Source organism: Vombatus ursinus, unplaced genomic scaffold, assembly GCF_900497805.2.
Source record: "Vombatus ursinus unplaced genomic scaffold, bare-nosed wombat genome assembly UNPS02014813.1, whole genome shotgun sequence".
NCBI classification, from domain to species: domain Eukaryota; kingdom Metazoa; phylum Chordata; class Mammalia; order Diprotodontia; family Vombatidae; genus Vombatus; species Vombatus ursinus.
In genome coordinates this window covers 31,156,551-31,180,596 of record NW_020954591.1, presented here as the reverse complement: position 1 = coordinate 31,180,596, position 24,046 = coordinate 31,156,551, and positions in this window count along the sequence as shown.

Here is a 24,046-nt window from a genome sequence, read left to right as displayed (position 1 = left end):
TATTGTCTTCTCCAATTGAGCTCCTCAGGAGCAGGGGCTATCTGCCTTTTCCTGTTTGTATCCTTAGCACTTAATTCAATGCATGACATATAGCAAGCACTTAATAAGTGCTTCATTCATTTATTCATTCATTCACATAGACTGTAAGTACATCAAAGTCAAGAACTATTTCAATGTTGTATTCCCAGTGCTTGCATCAGCCCCCAGCACAAATGGGTGTTTAAATGCTTTTTTGGTTGGTTGATTGACTGATTGGTTGACTAATTGATAAGAGGGATTGTTAGTTTTGTTTCTAAACAGATAATCATAGTAATAAATGACTTTTCAAGGTACGTTCCAACTTATTGATGCTATACAGATGTATTCAAACAGACAATGGCAAATGTAGATTACATCTATAAGTATAAATGGGAATCATGACATGTATTACATCCACACACACACATTATATGTTCATAGATATGTATATGTCAGGGGGTTGGTGTGAGAAATGTCTAATAAAAAGGAGTATAAAGTAGATGCTAAATATGTCATATGAGTAATGAAGAAATGGATAATAATAGCTTGATGTGTTAATATATACACCAAGGGGTCAAGATCCTTTCTTGCATCTCAGAGTCTCAGTGTTTGTAGAAGTGCTGGCAATGTTTCTGCATTTCTGTGGTATTCAGAGCCCTTTCCCAGGGGTTATAGAGGAGAGATGCATCAGCTGAGGGGGATGGAAAGGGGAATCATATCATTCTTCCCTTGCAAAAGGAAGTCACTATATATATACATATATATATATATATATATATGAATTTAATCTTACCAGTTGCCTCTAGAAACACTATAGCATACAGAAAAGAGACCTTGATCTATCAATGTCAATCAGTAAGCATTTATTGATCACCTACTATGTAACATGCACTGTACTAAGGAACTAAGGATGCAAGGACAAATAATGAAACAGTCTCTACTTACAAGGGAACCTGGCCTTGAATCCAAGCTCTGTCATTTAATTCCTCTATGAAGGAGAAGTACCTTAATCTCCCTGGGACTCCATTTCTTCATCTGTAAAATCAAAGTATTGAGCTAGTTAATTTCCAGGGTACTTTCCAGCTCTACATACTTTAAGTGCCATGTTGGCACTTTGTTCCATTTTTGCTGAAATTGAGGTTTGCCCCAAAATAAATATTTTTGAGGTTCCAGTTCAATTTCCAAACATAAGACTAGGTCCAAGCTCATTTTTTGGTCTGTTTCATAAGAATTTCCACAGTAATAAACAATCATTGGTTTCTATTAAACAATGAAGCATTGTGGTATAGTGGAAAGATAACTAACTTTAAATCAAGAAATCTGGGTTTGCATCCCAGCTCTGTGTGGTCATAGGCAAGTCATTCAACATCTCTAACCATTGCTCCAACTAACATCTTCATCTATAAAGTAAGGGTAATGAAACTTAAATTACTTATCTCAAAGGATTACTATGAGTAGTACTTTTATAAGCTTTAAAGGGATATATAAATGTGATTATTACACTTGCAGATATAAAACTAAAGACTAAACAATGTCTTGCCATGGAAGAATAATTGGAAAAATACTTTTAGGTCATGTTTATAGTTACACTTTCATAAGGTTTTTTGTTTGTTTTTATATTAAGGTATTTGGATTTCTTTCTTGACCATGATTAAATGATAGTTTAATTTTATGATAGACCTCCAAAGGCCATCTCAGCTAAGTGGTTCAGTAGATAGAGCTCTAGGCCTGAAATCACAAAGATGAGTTCAAATCCAGCCTTAGACACTTACTGTGTGTGACCCTTCATCATTTAGCTTCTGTCTGACTTGATTTCCTCAAATGTAAAATGGAGATAATAATAGCATTTACCTCACAGAGTTGGTGTAAGGATGAAATGGGATAATAATTATAAAGTGTTTAGTTCCAGACACATAGTAGCTGTTTAATAAATGATTATTCCCTTCTCCTACATAATGGACCTTCAAAGGTGCAGGGAGCAGCCCACCTATGCTTCTTCATCCTGGATGACTCTAGTTCATGTTTTCCTGTATATCCTTTATAGGGGGTATGCCCAACATGTGTGGAGCCTTTATCTAAAACTTTCAATGTGATCTTTCCATCAGTTATCCCTTGTTCTTGCTATGTAACTGCACCTCTTCCTTTTCTAATCATGAATCTCTCTAATGAAATGATTGGTGCCATGCCTCATAAACAACTCTTCCTTGCTAATTGTGCTACCACCTCTTCATGCCCACCTGGTGCCTCTTCATTACCCTTTGGATCAATTCTGTATGGCATTCCACAATGTGTGGCCATATCATATCACCAAAAGTATATTGATGTTTAAAAGATGGGTCTTTGATGCAGGGACAAGGTTGTATTTATTAAAAGCACATGTGATTTCCAAAGTACAACCCATACTACTTTATTCCTCTTATTCAGTTTAACGGCTAAATGGTGATATATGTGAATTTACACAAGGCTGTCTAAATTTACATCATTTTACCTTTCACACTGGGGTCCTAGATCCAGTCAACATTCCCTTAATCCAGCAATGAACAGCAACAAGTACTTATTAAGGGCCTTCTTTGTATAGGCATTGTACTAGGTGTTAGCAAGCACAGAGATAAAAAGAAAAAATGTTCCCTATCCTCAAAGGGCTCACATTCTCACAATTCCGAAAGACTCATGATGGAAAATGCTATTCACATCCAGAGAAAGAACTTTGGAGACTGAATGCAGATCAAGGTGTACTATTTTCTATCTTTTTGTTGTTGCTGTTTCTTCTTTCTCCTGATTTTTCTCTTTGGTTCTAATTCTTCTTAACAGCATGACTGTTATGAAAATATGTTTAATATGATTTTACATGTATAGCCTATATTAAATTGCATACCATCTTGGGGAGGGGTGAGCAGAGGGAGGGAGAGAAAATTTAGAGCTCAAAGTCTTATAGAAGTGAATGTTGAAAACTAAAAGCAAATAAATAAACAAAAGTAAAAAACAAAACAAAACAAAAGAAACCTTAGTTCATGAACTTCCTAGTTTTTTTCCCTGCCCAGAATGTCAATTATACATATACATATGCATGTGTGTGTGAGTGTGTGTGAGTGCGCATGTGTGTGTACATATGTATATTTGTATATGTGTGTGTGTTTATATAGATACATATATGTATCTATATAAAAACCCTAAAATCTATTCTTAGCTAATGTCTCCTTTTTCTCTTAGTAGGCATCATCTATAAGTTGAGTTACTTCCAAGTTAATGATAAGGAATTTCCAATTGAATATAAGATTTTTTCCTGATTGATATCCCACCTCCAGTTACAATGCAAAGGACTACACACTTACACCCACACCCACATGTACACTCACAAGTATTCAATTTAGAGTAGCCAACCAGGGAACTGATTTTGCAGCAAACCTGTCAATAGGCAAAGTGCTGTTAGTAATTCAGCACTTTTTATTAGCACAGATATTTCAGCATTCTAGGCCAAGTACCAGTGGCAGGGATCATAGGCAAGAATAGTTCCTTGCAGATAGAAGGTTTATAAGAGGACTGGACCATGCTGGCCCAAGTGCCTAGGCCTCCTCGAGCTGGTAAGGTAGAATTTGGAATCTAATTTGGCATTCTTAGGAAAGATTGTCTTTTGTAGTGTGTGTGTGTCTATGTAGGTTTATGAGTCTATAATCTATATGTACGTAGTATTAACATATGCTGCCAACACAGGTAATCTACATTTGCCTACATATTGAGACATAAGCCTGAAGTTGTGAAATCTAGGCCCAAATAAAAACGATAGCAATAGATCATTGTGCCTTGTATCTGGATGAAGTCATAGATTCTAAGAGCTTTTGGAAGAGACCTCAGAGGCTATCTAATCCATCTTGTACCTAAATAAAAATTCCTTCTATAAGTGAGCAAAATAATGAATGAATGAAAACACATTTGTCAAATGCTTACTATGTCCCAAGCATTATGCTAAACCCTAGGGAAGCAAATGAGATCAAAGGAACATGGTCGTTGCCTACAAGGAGCATGTATTCTTGTGGGGGAAAATAACACATAAAGGGGAAGATAGGAAGGCTGGTGAGGAGTTACCAGAAAACAGAGTGATGGCCGGGTTCTGAACAGTAGAAGGTTCAAACTCATCTGAGAGAAATTGCAATGGAAAGGGGATGAGGAAGATGGCCAGAGTATAGGAGGTATGGTTTGAAAATGGACAGCAAGTGATATGGTGGCCTAGTTCTGAGCAAGATGACAGGTGCTCATTTAGTCTTTGCTTAAACCCCTACAGAAATGGGGAACTAAGCACCCCCCCCAATATAGGTCATTTCACTTTTTAATATCTCTAATTATTGAGGTATATGGGGCATTCAAGAAAAACTAACATCTCTGGTATGAAGGCTTGCCAAGCTCTTTTCAGGGCTGCTCATCCACCTTTGGTATCTACCTGGCACTCAACTCTAACCTATGACTCCAAGAAGATATAGATATAGCATGTGCACTGGCCACACCCCAGTAAACCATCTGGGCAGAGGAGCTAAACTAAGTTGAGGGTAACTGATGGAACTCAAACCCATCAGTGAGTTAGGGAAATATCTACCCCAAGCATGTGAAGACTTTCACCAGTGGAGTGGTAGATGAGAACAATTTGTTCCAACAGCTATGCAACATTTAGAGTTTGGTTAGACAATGAAGACACTAAGGTCATCCACTGCATCCTGGGCCATAACCAGTCATCTTTACTTTTGTCTTTCCACTGGACTTTGATAATTCTGGAAGACAGAGTGAGAATGATGCTTTTGTACAACTCTGCTTCACTTAAATCCAACTCACACACAAGTCAAGACATCACTCTGTGATGTCATTGGTCCTATTTGAAAACGAAAGAGAGACAACATCTCTAATTGTTAGCAAGTTTTTTTTTTCCTTTCATCAAGCTGAGATTTGTCTCCACAATTTCCAGTCATTGCTCCTAGCTCTTCTCTCTGGGGCCAAGCAGGATACATTGAATCCCTCTCACAAATGATGACCCTTCAAATACTTGAAGACAGTTATCACATCACCACAAAATTTTCTCTTTTCCAGACTAACCTGATCTTTATAAGATATTAATTCAAGGTCCTTTGCCATCCTGGTTGACTTCCTCTGGACCCTGAGTAATTGACATCAGCCTAATGGGATTTACCTGCATGAGAACATTACTAACATCCCCCTCTCCTTTCCATTTAATTTTGATTTGGTCTTCATACATTCATTTAATAAATATTCATGGAGCATCTACTATGTGCCAAGCACTCTAATAATTTACATTTGTATGGCATTTTAATAGTAACTGGCATTTCTACAGTGCTTTACAAAGCACTTTCATCAAAACAACCCTGTGAATTTCGCAAGAATTATCTGCATTTATAGTGGAGGAAACTAAGACTCAGGAACTCTCAGTGACTTGCCCAAGGTTACCTATTGAATGTCAGAACCATAATTGAAACCCAGCTCTCCTGACTTCTGACTCCTAGCAAGTGACCTCTCCTCTACTCCCATTATGCTCTGTGACTTGAAAATGTTTTCATGTTCATTAACTCATTTGAATCTGAATAAAAAAAACCCTGAAGTGGAGGCAAGGTAGGTACTATTGTCCTGGTTTTCAAAAATAGGAGGATTTTCAAAAATAGGAGGAAAGGGAAGCTCTCAACGATTAAGTGGCATGACCAGCATATGGTGAAACCATGAATTAAACCCAGATCTTATGCTCTTTACATTGCACTGCTCCCCAGTAGCGGTGCTCTTTTCAATGTGTAAGAACGTCTGTGATTTTGCCAGTGTGGATATTCACTCCACTGACATAAATTTCAACTTCTCTATATCTAGGTTGACAGTTCTTATGAGTTAAAATGACCAAAATTCAACACTTGACTGACTTCCTGGGGAAAAGCATCTCTGAGCTTAACTAGACTATTGCTTGGACAAAACACTGTCCCTAGGTCCAAATCTGTGCCATTTGGTGGGATCTGTTAAAGCTTTTACTCCATTGGCACCCCTTAGTTACACCACCTTTCCCAAGTAGAAGCACTGGGATAGGAATGTAGAAGAGGCTCAGAAATTAAGGGATTGACCTGATATTTACAGAGCACTTGATAGTTTCCAAAAAAAGGCTTTCATAACTCATTTGTTTCTCAAAACCGTAAAGGAGGATTTCCTGGGGATCTGATTCTTCAGCTCATGGTGAAGTGGAGAACACAGGCAGGTCATGATCTGGCAAAGAAGATCAGTTTCAGCAACTAACCTAGACAGTTCCAAATAAAACTTCCACTCTGAAGCCATGGTTTTGGTGTGGCTACTGATTACTGAAAGTAGCAATGTAGTTGCTCAGAATTTCACAATAGAGCAACAAGCAGGGTGTGATCATTCCAACCAAAGAGAAGTAGAGAAACTGAGGAAATCACTTGAATATTTCTAACAAACCTGTGTGGACAGACACAACCTCAAGTGGGGAGCGGGCAAAGGCAATAAGGGCGATTTGGAAACGGAAAAGGCTTTGGGATCAATTTCCGTTTTTCAGGTGGAATAGAATATTTTGCAATTGAATAATCTAAAAACATTTTACAGATTTGGTCTAGGACAACATTTTGTTTCTAGGCAAGTAAAAAACAAATGGGTGGCCATTGCATTATTGTAGGTAAGAGGGGGAAATATTACACAGACACTTTAGATATTATTTTCCAGAGACTCTGAGCCTTTAAAGTCAGAAAATCTTAAATCTTGGTAAAGGGAATGCTCTGGAGAGATTATAGTAAAAGCTGAGGGTCTGTTGGAGCTAAAAGACAGAGACATTGAAATGTAAAGATGAAGGCCTTCAGATGCAAAATAGACATTCTCAATTCTATAAAAAGTCTGAGACTTGAAGAGTTCAATTACATATGAAGAGGTCAGTGAGACAAGGAACTTGCCTCCAGAACATTGATTGCTTTCATCCTTAGAAGCCCATTTATTAAAGATCCCCAAAACATAATGGGAAGGGAAATTGATTGAATTAGAACGGTCATCCTAAAACAAGGTGGAGTACCACACTAAAGGAAGATTTGAGCCAGAGTACTTAAGATCTTATCTATCTCTCAATCTATGGATGTATATTTATTCAGCACCCTTCACCTGCCCTCTCAAGTTCATTGTGGCTGGTGGGGGATGACAATTCAATTCAACATGAATTTTTAAACACCTACTGTGCTGGAGAAATTGTGCTGGGAACTAGGGACCAGTGTTAAAAATAAAGCTTTCCCTGCTTTCAAAAAGAGTACATTCTATTGTACCTTTGTTGGTGAGATTAGGGAGAGGGGGGAGGGAGGGAGAAAAACAACATACACACAGATAATTAAGCACAAAATTATACAAAGTAAATACAAAGCAATTTGGCAGGGGAGGCAAAGTGCTAACAACTAGAAGTGAGAGGGGTGGGGAATCAGGAAAGGTCTCATGTAGAAGTGGTTCTTGAGTTGAGACTTCAAGGGAGCCATGGATTCCAAGACAGAGGTTAGAAAACAGAATGTCTGAGGCTTGTTAAAAAGTAAAGAGATCAGAGACAGAAATCAGTGTATGAAGAAGACTAGTTTCTTGATATTTCACATTGCTTCCCAAAATAATGTGAAATAAGTCTGAAAAATGGTTGGGAGCCAGATTTTTAAAGAGTTATGTGTGTCAAATAGAATCATTTTGTAATTTGTCCTAGAGATACTAGGGAGCTACAAAAATCTTTATTTGTTGATTTCATTTATCTGTTGTTTGTTTATTCACTTATGTGTGTGTTTATTCGTTTGCTTATCCATTCATTTATTGTTTGTTTGCTAATTCCTTTATTCTTCATTTGTTTATCTGTTTGTGTATTCATTCATTTATTTATTTATTTTGGCTGGCGTTGATGAGGACGGGGTGTGGCAAAATCAGAGCTGAGTTTCTAGACCATTAACTTGACCACACTCTGAAAGAGGGATTAGAGAAGGTAGAAAGTAAAGGCCATTTAAGAGGCTGCTGCAACACTGAAGTGAGGAGGACCTGAGTTAGAGTGGTGACTGGAGAGAAAGGGACAGATGTGAAAGGTATTGTGGATGTAGAATCACCTAGACTTGGCAGCTGTTTAGATGCGAATTGTTTTAATTCTACGGACCTATTATACTCCACTCAATTACTAGGCTTTGAATATATTTCTTTATAGGGCCTCCTCATGAGTCAGAGTTCACATCATGTTGGTGGAGCATGAGTCCACATTAATGAAATCATGCATGATCCCAAGCACTGAGCTAAGTCCAACAGATAATAAAGTGAATTCTTAAATACTCACCAAAATTCTAGAACCTTCTCAGCTGGCCTCAGATCCATGTCGTTTTGATCACAGTAGTTCACAAAAAGATGCTGCCATAGGGTGTTAATGGAGTCACTGTTGGAGTGACCCCTAGTCCTAACACCCTTGTGGACACACAGATGTACATCCTCACCATTAAAGACACAGAAATTAGAAAAAGTTCTTCCTTAGTAAAAGCCAAGGAGGAAAGATGGAAAGCTAAGAACACCTAACTATATTTAAGACAAAATCAGATGATGATTATATGCTGTGTACAGGTCCATAGAGCAGATAGGCGAATAGTGAACAGAACACTGGCCTAGAATCAGGAAGAGTTCAAATCTAGCCTCAGGTATTTGCTAGCTCCGTGACCTTGGGCAAGTCATTTAATATCTGTTTGTCTCAGTTTCCTCATCTGCAAAATGGGGATAATAATAGCACCTACCTTCCAGAGATGAGAAAACACAGGTTCTACTGGGTTGTAGTTATTATCAGACAGAAGATGAAGGTACTCTTGGCAACCTGACAGCTATCCATTTGTAGGGATCAAATGAGATAATATAAATATATATATAAATGCTAGTTATTATTATCATAATCCATGTAGTGATGCTATCCTGTTCCTGCATTGCCCCCAGATGGCTGCCAGGTTAATGGGGGTACCTTCATCTTCTGCCCGACATTATCCACAACCCAGTAGAACCTAGGTGTTCAACTCCTCGGCCTAAGTTTATCTTGCTGAAAGTGGCCAGAAGTTTCTTTTTCTTTCTGTTTTTCCCCATGATCTTACTAATACTGCCTGACGCAATGGAAACATTTGTCCCCTCATGTCATGCCACAGGCCAGGAAAGCCAATGAAAGAATTCCCTTCATGTGGAAGAACCAAAGAGTCAGGGGAAGAATTAAGATGTCCTCACACCACAACAAACTTCCTATGTCCATTGAACTGTATTATCTGTAGGATTTAGTTCATTACTCCAGATTATGCATGATTTCATTAGTGTGGATTTTGTGACATTTAAGGACTGTGAAAGCTTGAGCCAGTCAACCAGGTAAACTGTAGAAATTTCCTTAGAGAGCACCAAATTTGGGATCAAAAAACTTGGGATCAGTTTCTAGCTCTGTCATTTGTTAGCTGCATTAGTTTGGGTAAGCCACTTAAGTGATGCTTAGTTTTCTCATCTATCAAATGAGGATAATAATATTTCCAGTATATAGCTCATGGGATTATTGTGAGAAAATTATTTTCTAAATCACAATGATGTATATATATATATATATAAAGAGAGAGAGATGCATATAACCATTGTGTGTGTGTGTGTGTGTGTGTAGTAAGTGAGCCACAATGGATGAGGTGCTGAATTTGGAATCAAGAAAACCTGGGTTTAAATCTTAACTCTTCCATTTAAATGTTGCAAGACCACAACTGAATTCCTAACCTCTTTTGAGATTTAGGCAATTCTCTAAGATATCACTACCAAAATAAATTATGATCTGTATTGGGGAGTCAAGAAAATCAAAGATTCTTGATGTGTATATGTGTGTAGACAGACAGACAGACAGACAGACAGACAGACAGACAGACAGACAGACAGACAGATAGATAGATAGATAGATAGATAGATAGATAGATAGATAGATAAGGATAAAGAGGAAATAATCAATTAGACCCAAAATTAGTCTGGGAAGGACCTTAAAGAATTTAGGTTTGGTCTAATGGAAACCAGGCAGCTGCCCTGATAAGAAGTTACTTTTTTTTTCTTCCCATTTCCTTGTTTCAGATCTTATGGTTTTTCTGTGGATGAGTTGAAGTGTGGTTTGTATCTCACACTCACAGCTCTGTTGGAGCCAAGGGAGCAAATGTCCATTTGGGTCCAGAGAATGAGACTGATAAGGGGGAATAGCAAGGGCCCATGATTATATAACTCCTTCAGTTAATCAATAAGCATTTATTACACACCAGCTATGTAACAGGCATTGTGCTAAGTGCTAGACCATGAGGAAGATTTATTTGGGGTGGCATAGTCCCCTAAAATCCATCATTCCTACTTTAAGACCCATTTATGTGGAGTTTGATTTCTTTCTCTTTTCCCACCCAAATCATTATATGCATGACCAGAATGATAGAGGTGGTGTATATTGGTTAGAGAAGACCATAAGCAAGTCCTAGGAAGGACAGAGAGGTGTCTGGTACAACAGTAGCAGCCACAATTGAAAGAAACTCTGTCTGATCTGCCTTTATACCGTATACATCTGTCTTTTTATATGCCTGTCTTCAGCCTCCAACTCACATTTTTCTGTCTTTGCTCATCTGGTTCTGCTCCAAGTTTTCATTTCAAACCTCCTCAACCCCTCTTACTCTTCACCTTTTGCCAGAAGAATTTTCCATTCATGTCCAATGAGCCCTGTGATCTCAGAGATTAGGATCTTGGCTTCACTTTGCTTTACCCTTCTCCAACTCCTGGTTTACCAAGGGAAGGCTCTGTCCCATGAGCTTCCCCACCCTGTTCTTAAGGCTCTCCTTCTCCAGATATAGATCTTTGCAAAAGGATTGGGCTATTAGTGAGTTCAAACAATGCCAAAGTCCACGGCCTGGAGAAGATAGAACTTTACACCCAGGACTGGCCTTAACTTTAAGTAAAATAATCATAATAGCTAATGTTTGTATAACATTTACTATGTATGAGCTAGGTACTATGCTAAGTGCTTTACAATTATCGTCTTATTTGATCCTCACAACAACCCTGGGAGGTACATATTATTATTATTATGAGGAAACTGAGGCAAACAGAAGTGAAGTAACTTGCTCAGGGTCACAGAGCTACTAAGTATCTGAAGCCAGTTTTGAACTTAGGTCTTCCTGAATCCAGGCCAACCACTCCATACACTGTGCCACCTAATTGCCCAATATTAAGTGGAAGCCTGGAATATATGAATGGGAAAGTCAAATACTTTTATGGTTGAGGTATTAGACTTATTCTGTGCTTCTCCATTGGGTAGAATTAAGACTAATAGATAGAAAGTACTAGTAGATAGATTATGGAGTAATATAAGACACAACTTTTTAATCACTAAAGCTATCCAAATGTGTAATGAGCTACTTTTTTTATTATTTTTAAACTCTTAATAGAAGTTTTAATAAATCTATAGAAGACATGAAGAGTATTAATAGAGAGTCAAGAAGGAAAAAAATAATTTCTATTAAAATATAAATTTACATAATGCTTTGTGGCAGGAATTAGTGTATCAGATTAACCCATTAGATCTGATTACCCTTCAGCAGAGTTCTGAAGGGATGGGATTCCAAATGGTAGAGATGGAGTAGGGAGCTTAAGGTACACAATATGGGGACCTCAGTCACTTCATGGTAAGAAGAAGAAGAAGAAGCATGAATGCTCTGATTGCCTTGGTATTAGTGATGGTGGTAGTGGTAGTAGTGAAGAAAGAAGAGGAGAAGATAGGGAAGGTCCTAAAGAGAGGTTTGAAGAGTGGGCAAAGGTGTTAGGGACATGAACTAACCTTTGCCTATTTCACAATCTGGACTCAAGTAACGCTCTTGAGCCATGTCTTCAGATGATACAGATTTAAAGATGAAAGGGTCCGCACAGGCCATCTAGCTCAGTGGTGTCACACCCAAATTAAAACAGATCCCTGGGACCTCCAAGTGACTTAGAAAACTACAAATTGGTACTATGTTGTATTGTATCTTTATTTATTTTGTTGAACATTTCCTAATTGCATTCGAATTTGTTTCAGAGGCCCTCTGAGTTTTACCAGCCACATCCCGCCAGGCAGAGTTTTGACAACTCTGATCTAGTGCAAAATCTTGAATGGATGTTGATGAATGTCTGACAGTAGCAACAGGTTTTACAATCTAACCAATCATGGATTCTGAGAATGACAGAATTAGAAGGGACTTCACAGATAATTTAGTCCAATCTATTCATTTCAAATATGAAAAACTAGGGCCGGATTTGGTGACTTTCCTCAGGCTACACAATATAGTTGCAAAACAGAAACTTCAATTCATTTCTACTGACTTAGAGTTAATTTAATTAAATAAATATTTATTAAGTACTTGATATGCACAATGCACTTTGATATGTGCTGGGGTTACAAAAATGAACAAGACTCCTACTGTCGAGGAGTTTACAATCCAATAAGGAGAATAAGACACGCACACACACACACACACACACACACACACACACACACACGTAATACAAGTTTTAATAAGTGCCTTAGAAGACATCAAAAGTGTTATTAGAGAGTAAAGAAGGAAGAGATTCTTTCTAGATGAAGTGATCATGGAAGACTGTGGAGAAGGTAAACCCCTAAGAGTAATCTTAAAGGAAATGAATGATTCCCCTAAGTTTTCTCATCAAGCTTCTCTGACTCAACTGAGGTTACACATTTCATACATTTGGGTTTGTTTGGGAGGAGGGGAGGTAAGGAAAGGGGGCAACGAAAAACAAAAGTGATATGTCTCATAATTATGTGAACAGGAGCAGGGAGCTAAAGCTTGACATATCCCAGCCCAAAAGACTACCCCATCATACCCTATATAAGCAACCAGTGAAAAAGCTAGCAAAGTGGGACTCCTGTCTTAGACATGCAGAAAGAGCCCTCTATCCTTTTGTTAACCTAAAAATTGACAGATCCGTGGGCCACTGGTATGCAGAGTTGACTTAGGTGGTAGTTACCCTTTTGAAAAGAACACAGAGGCAAGAAAAGGATATGTGTCTTTCTCTGATTCCAACTAGTTCTTGATTTCTTTTTCTCTTTATCTAAGTGGAACTGCTGAGTAAATGATCTTCAATATAGATAAGGTCTTATAAGTTTTGACCATTTAGCATAAGTGGATATTTCAAATTGAGGAGTACTTTTCTCTGAGAGCCCTAGGGTTTTCTTCAATATAGAGATAATTAGCCCTTTCTAACCTTATAACAAGGGTTAGCTTCAGTACAATGATGTCCAAATTTATCTCTTCTGATCAACCTCATATGTTGCAAGGGCTGTTTGAGCATGAATCCAAATCAATGGGGAGAAGCATCTGTGTACCCAAGCATCCATTTTAGCAATCCCAATCCATTGTGTTGGTAGAGATTGAAATGAGGTAATGAAAGGGAAACCAGAAATTGATTACTATGGAGAAAAATCTGGGAGAAGTGGATGGCATAGAAGGAAGGGGTAGAAGCAACTAAAAGTCTGGAGTTAACAACAGTAGTTTACAACATTGGAGTTCAGGAGTGGCAGTGGCAGAGGTAGGCATGAATTTCCTTAACAAGATACAGAACTGGCAAAGAACACCAACTTTGTCCCAGTGTTACAAAAAAGGAAAAAATAAAAGGGAAGAAGATGGATGGTTCCAACTACAACCTGGTAAGCTTGACCTTGACTCCTGCTAAACAAGTCTAGAATGGAATATTAAAAGGATGATTTCAGAATGCTTGGTTAAGAAAGAGGTGCTCACTAAAGCCATCATGAATTTGTCAAGAACATATCACTCCAGACAAACTTTACTTCCTTTTTGGACAGGATTATTAAACTGGTAGAATAGAAGAATGATGTAATATGCTTGTATTTCAGCAAGGCCATTGGATAGGTCTCTCAGGCTATCCCAATGGATTAGAGAGATGTGGATTGGATGACAGAATAGCTAGGAAGATTAGTAAATGCTTGCTAAACTAGACTCAAAGAATTTTGATTGATGGATCAATATCAGCTTGAAAGATAGTCTCTAATTGAGATTTCTAAGGTTCTGTCCTTGGGCCTATTTTGTTCAACACTTTTTCAATGACTTGGATGAAAGCATATCTACGTTAATCAGATTTGAAGATGATGTAGAGCTGGGGATAGGACATGATTCCAGCACTGGAATAAGCTGAAATAGGGAGCTAATGATAAAATAAAATTCAATAGCAACAAATGTATAGAAATTTATATGTTTTAAATGACTAAATGGAACAAGTACAGGGAATATAACTAGCAAACAATTCATGTTAAAAAAAACTTAGAGATGGTGCAAGTTAATTATCAGTCATTCAGTCATCCATATGATTAAAAAAGAAATCCAATAAGATTGTAAGCAGAATTACTTATATGTACATATAGATATGTTTATACACATATATACTAATTACACCTACATCTACATATACATATACATGTATATATATATGTGTGTATGTGTATACACATATAGATAGAGATAGAGATATAGATATAGACATAGACATAGACATAGATATAGATATAGATACATACGGGGGGGGGGGGGGTGTTGTCTAGAATAGAGGTAACATGACAGTGGATAGAGAGTTGACCTCAAAGCCAAATGGACCTGGGTTCACATCACATCTCTGTCATCCTGGCTGTGTGAACCTGAATAAGCCTGAATGCTAATAATGCTAAACTTCTGAATGTTCTAGTAAAGTCTCTAAGATTGTAAGTTACAAAGAAGGTGCTGACCTACATTGATAGAGGGAGTTTTCTCATCTGTGAGTTTCCTATACCAAAGAAATCACACCTCTAGTTCCTATCTCTATAGTGTTTAGAACAAGGGATGTGATAGTCTCATGTACTCTTTTCTGATTTGATCTTTGCATATTTGAAATACTGTGTCCTGTATTAGGCCAGATTTTAGAACAGATATTGCCAAGCTGAAGTATATACAGAGGAAATGTGTCAGAATAAGGAGGGAACAAGGAACCAGTGGACACAAAGACTGTGGAACAATGTGGGGATTTTTAGCCTGGAAAAGAGAAACTTTGTTGTTGTTGTTATTGAGCCATTTTAGTTGTGTCCAACTCTTTGTGACGTCATTTGGAGTTTTCTTGGAAAAGATACTGGAGTGGTTTGCCATTTCCTTCTCCAGCTGATTTTACAGATGAGGAAACTGAGGCAAATAGGGTTAGGTGACTTATCCAGTGTCACACAGCTAGTAAGTGTCTCAGGCCAGATTTGAACTCAGGAAGATGAGTCTTCCTGACTCCAGGTCTGGTGCTCTATCCATTGCACCACCTCACTGCCCCAAGAAGATCACTTAAAGGGGTCAAAATCACTCTGAACACTTGAAGTATGGTCCCATGAAAGAGGAATTAGAATGACCCTAAAGGGCAGAACTAAGATTAATGGACAAAAGTTACAATGGGGAAGGTTTAGAATCCACATATAAACAAACTTCCTCACAATTAGAACTGCGCAACAATAGATCACCCTTTGTTTTGGAGCTGTGAGTTCCCCATCACTGAAGAACTTCAAGCAAAAGCTGAATGACATTTCAGAAATCTGGTAAATGGATTTCAACTAGATGATTCCTGAGGTCCCTTCCAACACTGGCATTCTAGGACTCCTAAAGCACAGATCAGACCATGTCACTCTCCTGTGTGAGAAACATGAGTGGCCCCCTACACAAACTCCTCTGGAGTTTTTAAAGCCTTTCACAATCTGATTCCAATCTATCTTTCCAGACAGATCTCCGCTTATCAACCCTTACCCACTCTATTATCCAGTCAAACTGACCTACACCCTCTTCCTTGTATATGACTTTCAATCTCTTTTCTCCATGCTTTTGCATAGTCTGTTCCCCAGTGCTTGGAATGCTTTTCCTCTTCACCTGGATGCTGTAGATTCCTCAGCTTCCTCCAGAGCAGAGCTCAGATGACGCTTCTTCCCAGAAGCCTTTCCTCATCTCCCAAATTGTTCGTTCTCCCCTCCACTGCCATCAAAATTACATTTTGTTTCCTTTGCATACATTTTGTATTTCTTTTTCTGTATACATGTTGTTTTCACCAGTAGTATATAAGCTACTTGAGGGCAAGAACTATTTCATTTTTATCTATGTACCCTCAGCATATAGAACAGTATGGAGCACACAGTAGTCACTTGATAAATACATATTGAATTGAATTCTATAATTATCTTGCTTTGCCACTATAGTGCTTCCCTGAACAAACAGGATATTCTTAGCACATCTCTGCAGATCCTGTTATAATTCCCTGTTTTTAGACATTCAGGGCAAGAGGATTAGAGGGCATTTTTTATTCTTCAATCTCAGGAGCAATTTGGGATTTTCTGTAATGATGCTTTTCGATGACAATTCATACTCCTCTAGGTAGTGTACCATACTAAGCACTGGGGATATAATTTGAAAAGTGGTTGCTGTCTTCAGTGATCTTATATTTGACTGGCTAACATAGACAAACAAGTAAACATAAGATATTTTGAGGAGAGAGAAAATATTACAACTGAACAATGGAAATTAGGATTATGCAGGAGGTGGTTAATGAGCTGAGCATTGAAGGAATCTAGGGATTCTAATGGCAATCCTAACTGATATTTATATAGCACATTAAAGTTTGTAAAACACTTAGTTTCATTTGTGCCTCACAACAAGCCTGTAGATTGGAACTACTGTTATTTTTATCCTCATTTAACAGAAGAGTAAACTGAGGCTTAGAAAAGATAAGTCACTTGCCTACAGTTAACCAGCTATAAATTTCAGAGGTAGTATTTGAACCCAGATTTTCCTGACTACTAAGCCTAGCTCTCTGTACTATTCCATGCCCTTTTTCAAGAGGTAGAGGTAAGGAGGGAAGGAATTCTAAGCATGAGTGAAAGCCTGTTCAAAGTCATAGAATTAGGAGATGGAATGTGGAGTTTAGGGAACAATGTGTAGGGAAGTTTGGTATGAACTGTTACTGAAGATTCAATCCCCCAAATCTAACTTCCCAGAATAATCTCCCCCAGTCTTTCTAACATTTAACAGTATTGTAAGAGTAATAACTTTGAGAAGTGAGAACCATTATCTTGGAGAATTGTCACATTTCATAGTTTCCATTTTAACTTGCCCAGAGTTTGACTCTTTTTCATGTCCTTGTGGGCCCATATTAATTTATATGGCTGATACATTTGGCTATTGTATTTTCAAAGAGATGATGCCAGGTAAATTGCATAGTACATTTCAATCAGCCTCTTGCTTTCATTGTAAGGGAATACTTGTATGAGAAACTGAGGCCCAGAGGGATGAAGCGGTTTGGTTAAAGTCACCCAGCAAGATATTGTCACGATGGAGCCAGGAAATCAACTCATGTCTCCTGACTCCTGGTCTAGAGCTTTCACCACTGGGTCATGCTAACGCATTTCAGTCGGTAATGAATCCAGAGTCATTCAGTTTCCAATTTCCCACTGTGTGTCATTCAACAAGCCCCAGGAATGTCTCACAAAATTGGATTATGTTTGTTTATTCAAATGTATATACAGTTCCCATGCAAAATACGACAGGACCTCTTCTCATTGCCTCATGTAACCCTGAGGTCCTTCTCTCTGGCCCTTCTAACCAACCACAAGTCCTCACTGCTTTCAAGCCCAGGATTCAATCCCCCTGGGGCCAATAAAGGGATATAGAGTTTCTGTAGCAATTATTTCTGGATAGGCCAATCAAAATGGACTATGATTGAAGCCTAAATTCAATCCATAATAATGTCACCCAATAGTCAACCTCTTCTTAATAGTATCAGAATCCCAGAGCAGAATGGATTCTGTCCAGATTCCATTCCCTCCAGCTCCCACACTGACCATTGCTTTCTAATGGCATTTACTCACCCAAAGACACTTCTTACTCATATTTCATCCAAAAAGAACCTGCAAAGAACAAGATCTCTTCACCATCAGGGACCCCAATACATCTGGGACTCATCGCAACCTGTCAATCCAGCTAACTTATTAATAAGAGAGAGGGCTGGCAAAAAAAAATGGATAAAAGGTTATCAGCTCCTCTTCTCTTCTCCCCAGCATCTTTCCAATGTCTTTGATTGAGGCCAGATTGCCTGGCAAGAAACTGAAGTGCTATTTTTAGTTGGCTCTGAATCTGAGGGACTTTTATTTCTACTCTTGAACCTTTATAAATATTTAAGAGAAAGAAAAAGCATGAATGGGAGAACATGTGGTCTCATGGAGATCCATCAAAGCTGTCTGTAAAAATTAGAGATATGTATTTGGAGAGCTGGAGAGCTCTCTGGAGGTATGGAGCCACGTGTGTGTAAATAAAAGAAAGCTCTCAGAACCTTGGAGGAGACATCAAAGAGAAGAGCAAATCAAGGCTAATAAGGTGCACACTCTGAGTTTCCCCCAGTCAGCTGCCTTCACCATCCTCTGCCTCTGTTTTCAGATGGAACCCAGGCCTGCACACAAGTCTTCTCCAAAAGAAATTCTCCTGTAGCACAGGCCTGCCTTTATTCCTTCAACTAGCATTCGGAAGTTTCCTTCATTGGAAGGTTCTTGGCCCTTGATTTCTCATTTGGCGCATTTTACATTGAAAATAATTCTATTTATCTATCACCTACTACCATCAACATACTAGGTGAGGCTCTATAGGAGGGAGAGTCCTGCAAATGATTGGGGATGACCACAGACTCCCTGCTATAATGGAAGGAGTCCTTCAATTAGAGTCAGAGGATCTTAAGTTTGAATCCCATCTCTTCTTATAGGGTAAATTACTACTGGGGTTCTCCAATCATACTGAGCCTACAACTGAGCCTTTCCTTATCTGGAAAATGTTGGTGTCAGACCTTCTCCAAGGTCCCTTCCAGCTCTGGATGCTATGATCCTATGACTGTACTTCCTGGCAAAAGGAATTAAAGAAAGGTTCTTCTCAGGGCCAAAAACTACACTGTATATTTTGGCTTCTTTCACATCAGGAGAAATTGTCATAGTCCCTACACATCCCCACACTGACTTGCCTCTGTGCTTCTCCTTGTGTTGGTCCCTATGGCTGGAGTATCCTCCTTTCTTCTACAAGAAGTCTTTTCCAATTCCTCCAACTGCCATCATTTTTTATTATAATTATTTCTATATAGATTATCCCCACTTACTAGATTGTAAGCTCCATGAAGGCAGGGAGTATATATTATTTTATTTTTATATTATCCATCATGCCCATGCACAGTGCTCTGTACAAAAAGTAAATGTTTAATAAATGTTTATTAAAGTCAAAACCCAGCAATTACTACTTAGAATACATACAGGAACCAGGAAAGAAATGATAATACAAATACAATAAATAATAAAGTCAAGCAAATGGGCCCAGATCTTCCCCCTTACGACTGAGAATATGCTTAGCCACTCAGGGTGCAGCAGGGAGAGGAAATGCTCAGATCCTAGATAATCCTCTCCTTCCCCTTTCAATTTTGCAAGGATAGAGCCTGGCTGATTTTCATCAGATCAAGAGGAAAAGTAAGATTCTGGCAGTTTCAAACTCAGATTTGTAGCTCCATTGCAATGGCACAAACTTATAGCAACTGAAGTTAGCATCAGAGGATAATTCTGGCAACCTGTATTTTGCAACCAATACTATTAGTAAGTTTTGATGGTGATGGCTCCAGCTAACATCAACTGACACCATTATCAAGATAAGAATACTCAACAGGCTCCAGGACCTCTTATTTCTTGCATCAAATATAAATTTTTCTGATTTGTTTTTAAAGTCCTTCAAACCTGGCCTCACCTTATCTTTCCAGCCTTATTATACAGATTTAATAGCTTAAAACTGCACTAAGATGTTGGGCTCACCCTTTACATTTGCTGCTCTTTCTGCTTCCAACTGTCCCCTCATACATCCCACCTCTGTGCCTTAGTATTCACTCCCTCCTCATTTTCATTAGAGAATCCCTCTTTCTTTGAGATGAAGCTAAAGCACCCACCTTCTATGAGAAGTCTATCATCCTGCTAGTATCCCCTCCCTGTCTTGTATTTATTCTATCTACACATACACACACATGTATGCACACATGCATGTTAGCACTTTAAGGTTTGTAAAACACTTAAAAAATATCTAATTCTCAAAACAACCCTAGAAGATAGGTGCTATTATTATTCTCATTTTACAGATGAGGAAACTGAGGCAGGCACACATTAAGTGACTTGCCCAGGGTCACGCATTTGGTGAGTGTCTGAGGTAGTATGTGACACTCAGGTCTTCCTGGCTCCAGGTCCCATGCTGTATCCACTATGCCACCTAACTGGATATGTTGTTTCTTCCCCTAAAAGAATATAAGTTTCTTGGAAGGACAACAAACAACAACCACTTCTATGAGTACTGGAACTGGGCAGTTGAACAACACAGCTCTTTCTTCCTTTTTTACTTCCTTTTTTCCTTCCTTCTTTCCTTCCTTCCTTCCTTCCTTCCTTCCTTCCTTCCTTCCTTCCTTCCTTCCTTCCTTCCTTCCTTTCTTCCTTCCTTCCTTTCTTTCTTTCTTTCTTTCTTTCTTTCTTTCTTTCTTTCTTTCTTCTTTTCTTTCTTTCTTTCTTTCTTTCTTTCTTTCTTTCTTTCTTCTTTTCTTTCTTTCTTTCTCTTCCTTCCCTCTGTCCACATAGGATATCATACCCTAACCCAGGGGTGCTTTGCCTAAAGAAATGTAAATTTTGATCACTGAAACTTTGCAAGATTTCTTAGAGTTTACGGGCTAAATTTCTTTCTAGGATCACTTTGGAAACCCAAATCACTCTAGCTCTCACTGATTGGCCAACAATAGGTCCCAGGCCAAGGTTGACCTGCTCATTGTTTGGGTTCTGATTGTCTCAGAGTGAATATAAATAGCAATTATTTCTGTTTTGTCCAGAAACCCTGAGGGTCTTCCCCTCCCAGATTGATTTTTTATGACTAGGTAAAAAGGGTCATTCTTTGCCTCATTTCTTACCTAGCCTTAATCACTGAATGGACATTGCCTCAATCAAACTGAGAACTGTTAAAGACCTTACCTTAAAAAAGCCAACATCTCCTTCTGCATGGGGCAGTCTCCAGCCATACTGATTTATCTAGACACTGGATCCAGATGACTCCAGAGGAGAAAGTGAGGCTGGAGACTTTGCACAGTCCTGCCTCACTCAACTCCAATTCACTTGCATGTCATGGCATCACCTCCCTGATGTCATGGTCCTCTTTGAGAAGGGCAAACAACAACAGCAACAAGTTCCATGACAGTAGGGATTGTCTTATTGGTGGGGATTTGTATCCTGAGCACTTAACACAGTGCCTGACACAGAGTAGGTGCTTAATAAATTCTTGTTGTTCATTGTTAGCAATAAAGAACATTCAGCATGAACTGGAACTTAGCTGCATCCTTAGGAGTATGTCATCAACAGATTCTTTTCGCTGGTATTCAGTGTAGACTAGTAATTGCCAGTTCCTGGCCTCAGGCAATAGGGATTTGCCCTATTTGGCCCCAGAAGTTAGAATTGTGAGCAATGGGTGAAATTTCAAGGGGACAAATTAAGGCTTAAAGTTGGAAAAATGTACTCAAAATTAGAGCTGTTCAAAAGTGTGATGGATGGCCTTGAGAGGTAGTGGTTTCCCCCTCACTGGAGTTTTTCAAGCCAAGTCATAGTTTATAGCAGAGATTCCTTTTGTAATAGGAGGACTGGTCAATAAGAACTCCATTCTTGTGAGCATACTCAATAGTCTTAGCCTGCTGGAATCCCCCATGAGGACCTTGGAGGATGAGAGGGTATTTGGTAACTGTTTCAGGTTCACCTGTTTGGCTTCTGAGCTGGAACTGAACATCCACATGAAAGACTCCTAGAGAGGAAACTAGAGTCTCTCCTTCCTGGCTGTGATGAAGGGAAAACTTTCTGTAAATGTCTGGGTGGAGAAAAAATCCTCAGCCTGATCCCACCCAAGTCAACATGTAACCTCTGAATGCATAGCACCTCTGTTCTTGGCTTCTTTGTGTTGGTTATGTCCTACTTTTCAGTAAAGTGGTATTAGAGAAGTCTATGACTTTGTGAGCTTTGAAATGTTGGAGGAACAGAGGTCCAGTGACAGGAGTCCATGCCAGAGTTTGTGGTCAGCCAAGTTTAATCCACAGGCACAGCCCTGGGGAGCAACCAAGAGCCCAGCAGTGGATTGACCCTGCAGCCAAGACACTGGATCTTACAAGGAGTGACTCTTTTATCAGTTATTCCTCCATATTTGGAAGTGAACTTGGTTGGGGCAAATGCTTTATAGCAAATTGCTCTAAATTTAAGCCTGCTGTCCACAGGAATTGATGCGGTACAGAGAAGAAAAAGGCCTGATTTGGAGGGTTTGTTTATACTTCTCTTCTGGCTGTACCTTCTAAGTAAATATCACTTTGCAAAAAACTAATCCACATAAATAAGTTTAATGAAACTAGGGCATTAATCACTGGATCAATCAATGATATAAGGGAAATACTAAGTATAACTGGTGACAGATATTGTAAAGAGCCGAAATGAGGGCTCAGGCTGATGGCATTAGAAAGCTACCCCTAACTCCTCAGGAGCACTCTTAGAAGTCTGAGGGGGAAAATGAAGCTCTGACCCAGCAATTAGACTAGGAGTTAGGATACAAATGCCTAATTTCTATAAAGATTATGCTCACCTCTATGGATTTGGCTAGATGTCTGCTGAGGTCCCTTATAACTCTCAAATTTTTGATTTTGTAATATTCTGAGATCTTAAAAGCACTAATGTTCTTTGTGTCTGTAGCACAGTCCCTTTAACACTATTCAGTGCTCACTGCGCAACACTGAAAAATAGGCTACCCTGGACTTTTGGGGGTGACTTTAACAATACATATTCAGTAAATTACCAAAAAAAATTATTTTTATGAGTTAGAAAAAATTATAAAAAGTTCATTTGGAAGAATAAAAGTTCAGGAACTTCGAAGAAATCAGGGGAAAAATATGTAAAGGAAGTAGATTCAGCAGTATCAAACCTTAAATTATATTATAAGGCAAGAGCATTATTGAAGTGCAAAAAGGATAATTTCGATTATTTTAAATTAAAATGTTCTTGTATAAATAAAACCTATATGGCCAAGAATAGAAGGAATGCAGAAAACTGGAGGGAAACTTTCATAGAAAATCTCTCAGATAGGATGTGATTGGGATGGAATTTTGGTGTGGTGTAGGAAATAATGAGCTGGTTGATTTAGGAAACATGGAAAGACTTGGACTTATGAAAGATGTTATCCACCTTCAGAGAAACAGATGATAGGAGGAAATAAGCTTAATACAGTCTTAGATATATGCGTATGAGTATATACGTGCATCTATGTGTAAGTTTATAGATATCTATGTATATGTATGTATTATGAATGTATATATGTATGTATATATATATGCATACATATATATATATATATCCACACTTAATTGTAACCTTCTTTGGGGGGGGGAACAAAGCAAAAAGTGCACAGCAGAGAACAAAAGAAAACCAATAAGGAAGCAAAGGGAAGCTGGGCAGCTTTGAAAACAAAAAGTAATATTTATTATATGGGTTTTCTTGAAATGGAAATTTATTGTTTTATATTGAATCTTCTCTGATGGTCTACTGAGTAAATGGCAATTTTTTTTCTTTTCTCATTTTGCATTTAAGTTTAAAATAAAAAATATAAAAAAAGAAAAGAAAATATTTTTAAAAGGGGAAAAAAAACACATACTCAACAAAGTAGAAATGAAAAATGTACCTTTCTTATTCTTCCTGTCCTATTTTGCCCTATAATACATAACATAACATGTACATCCTGAGTGTCTAGAGGCGGACACAAAAAGAGTATATAAAAGAAATAAAGTTCATTCTTGTTGGGGAAACAATAAACATACATGAGTGTATATGTGAATATAACATGAGAATATACAGAAAGCATTTAAAATAAACATTTCCCCCACACCTTAGGTATTATGAGGA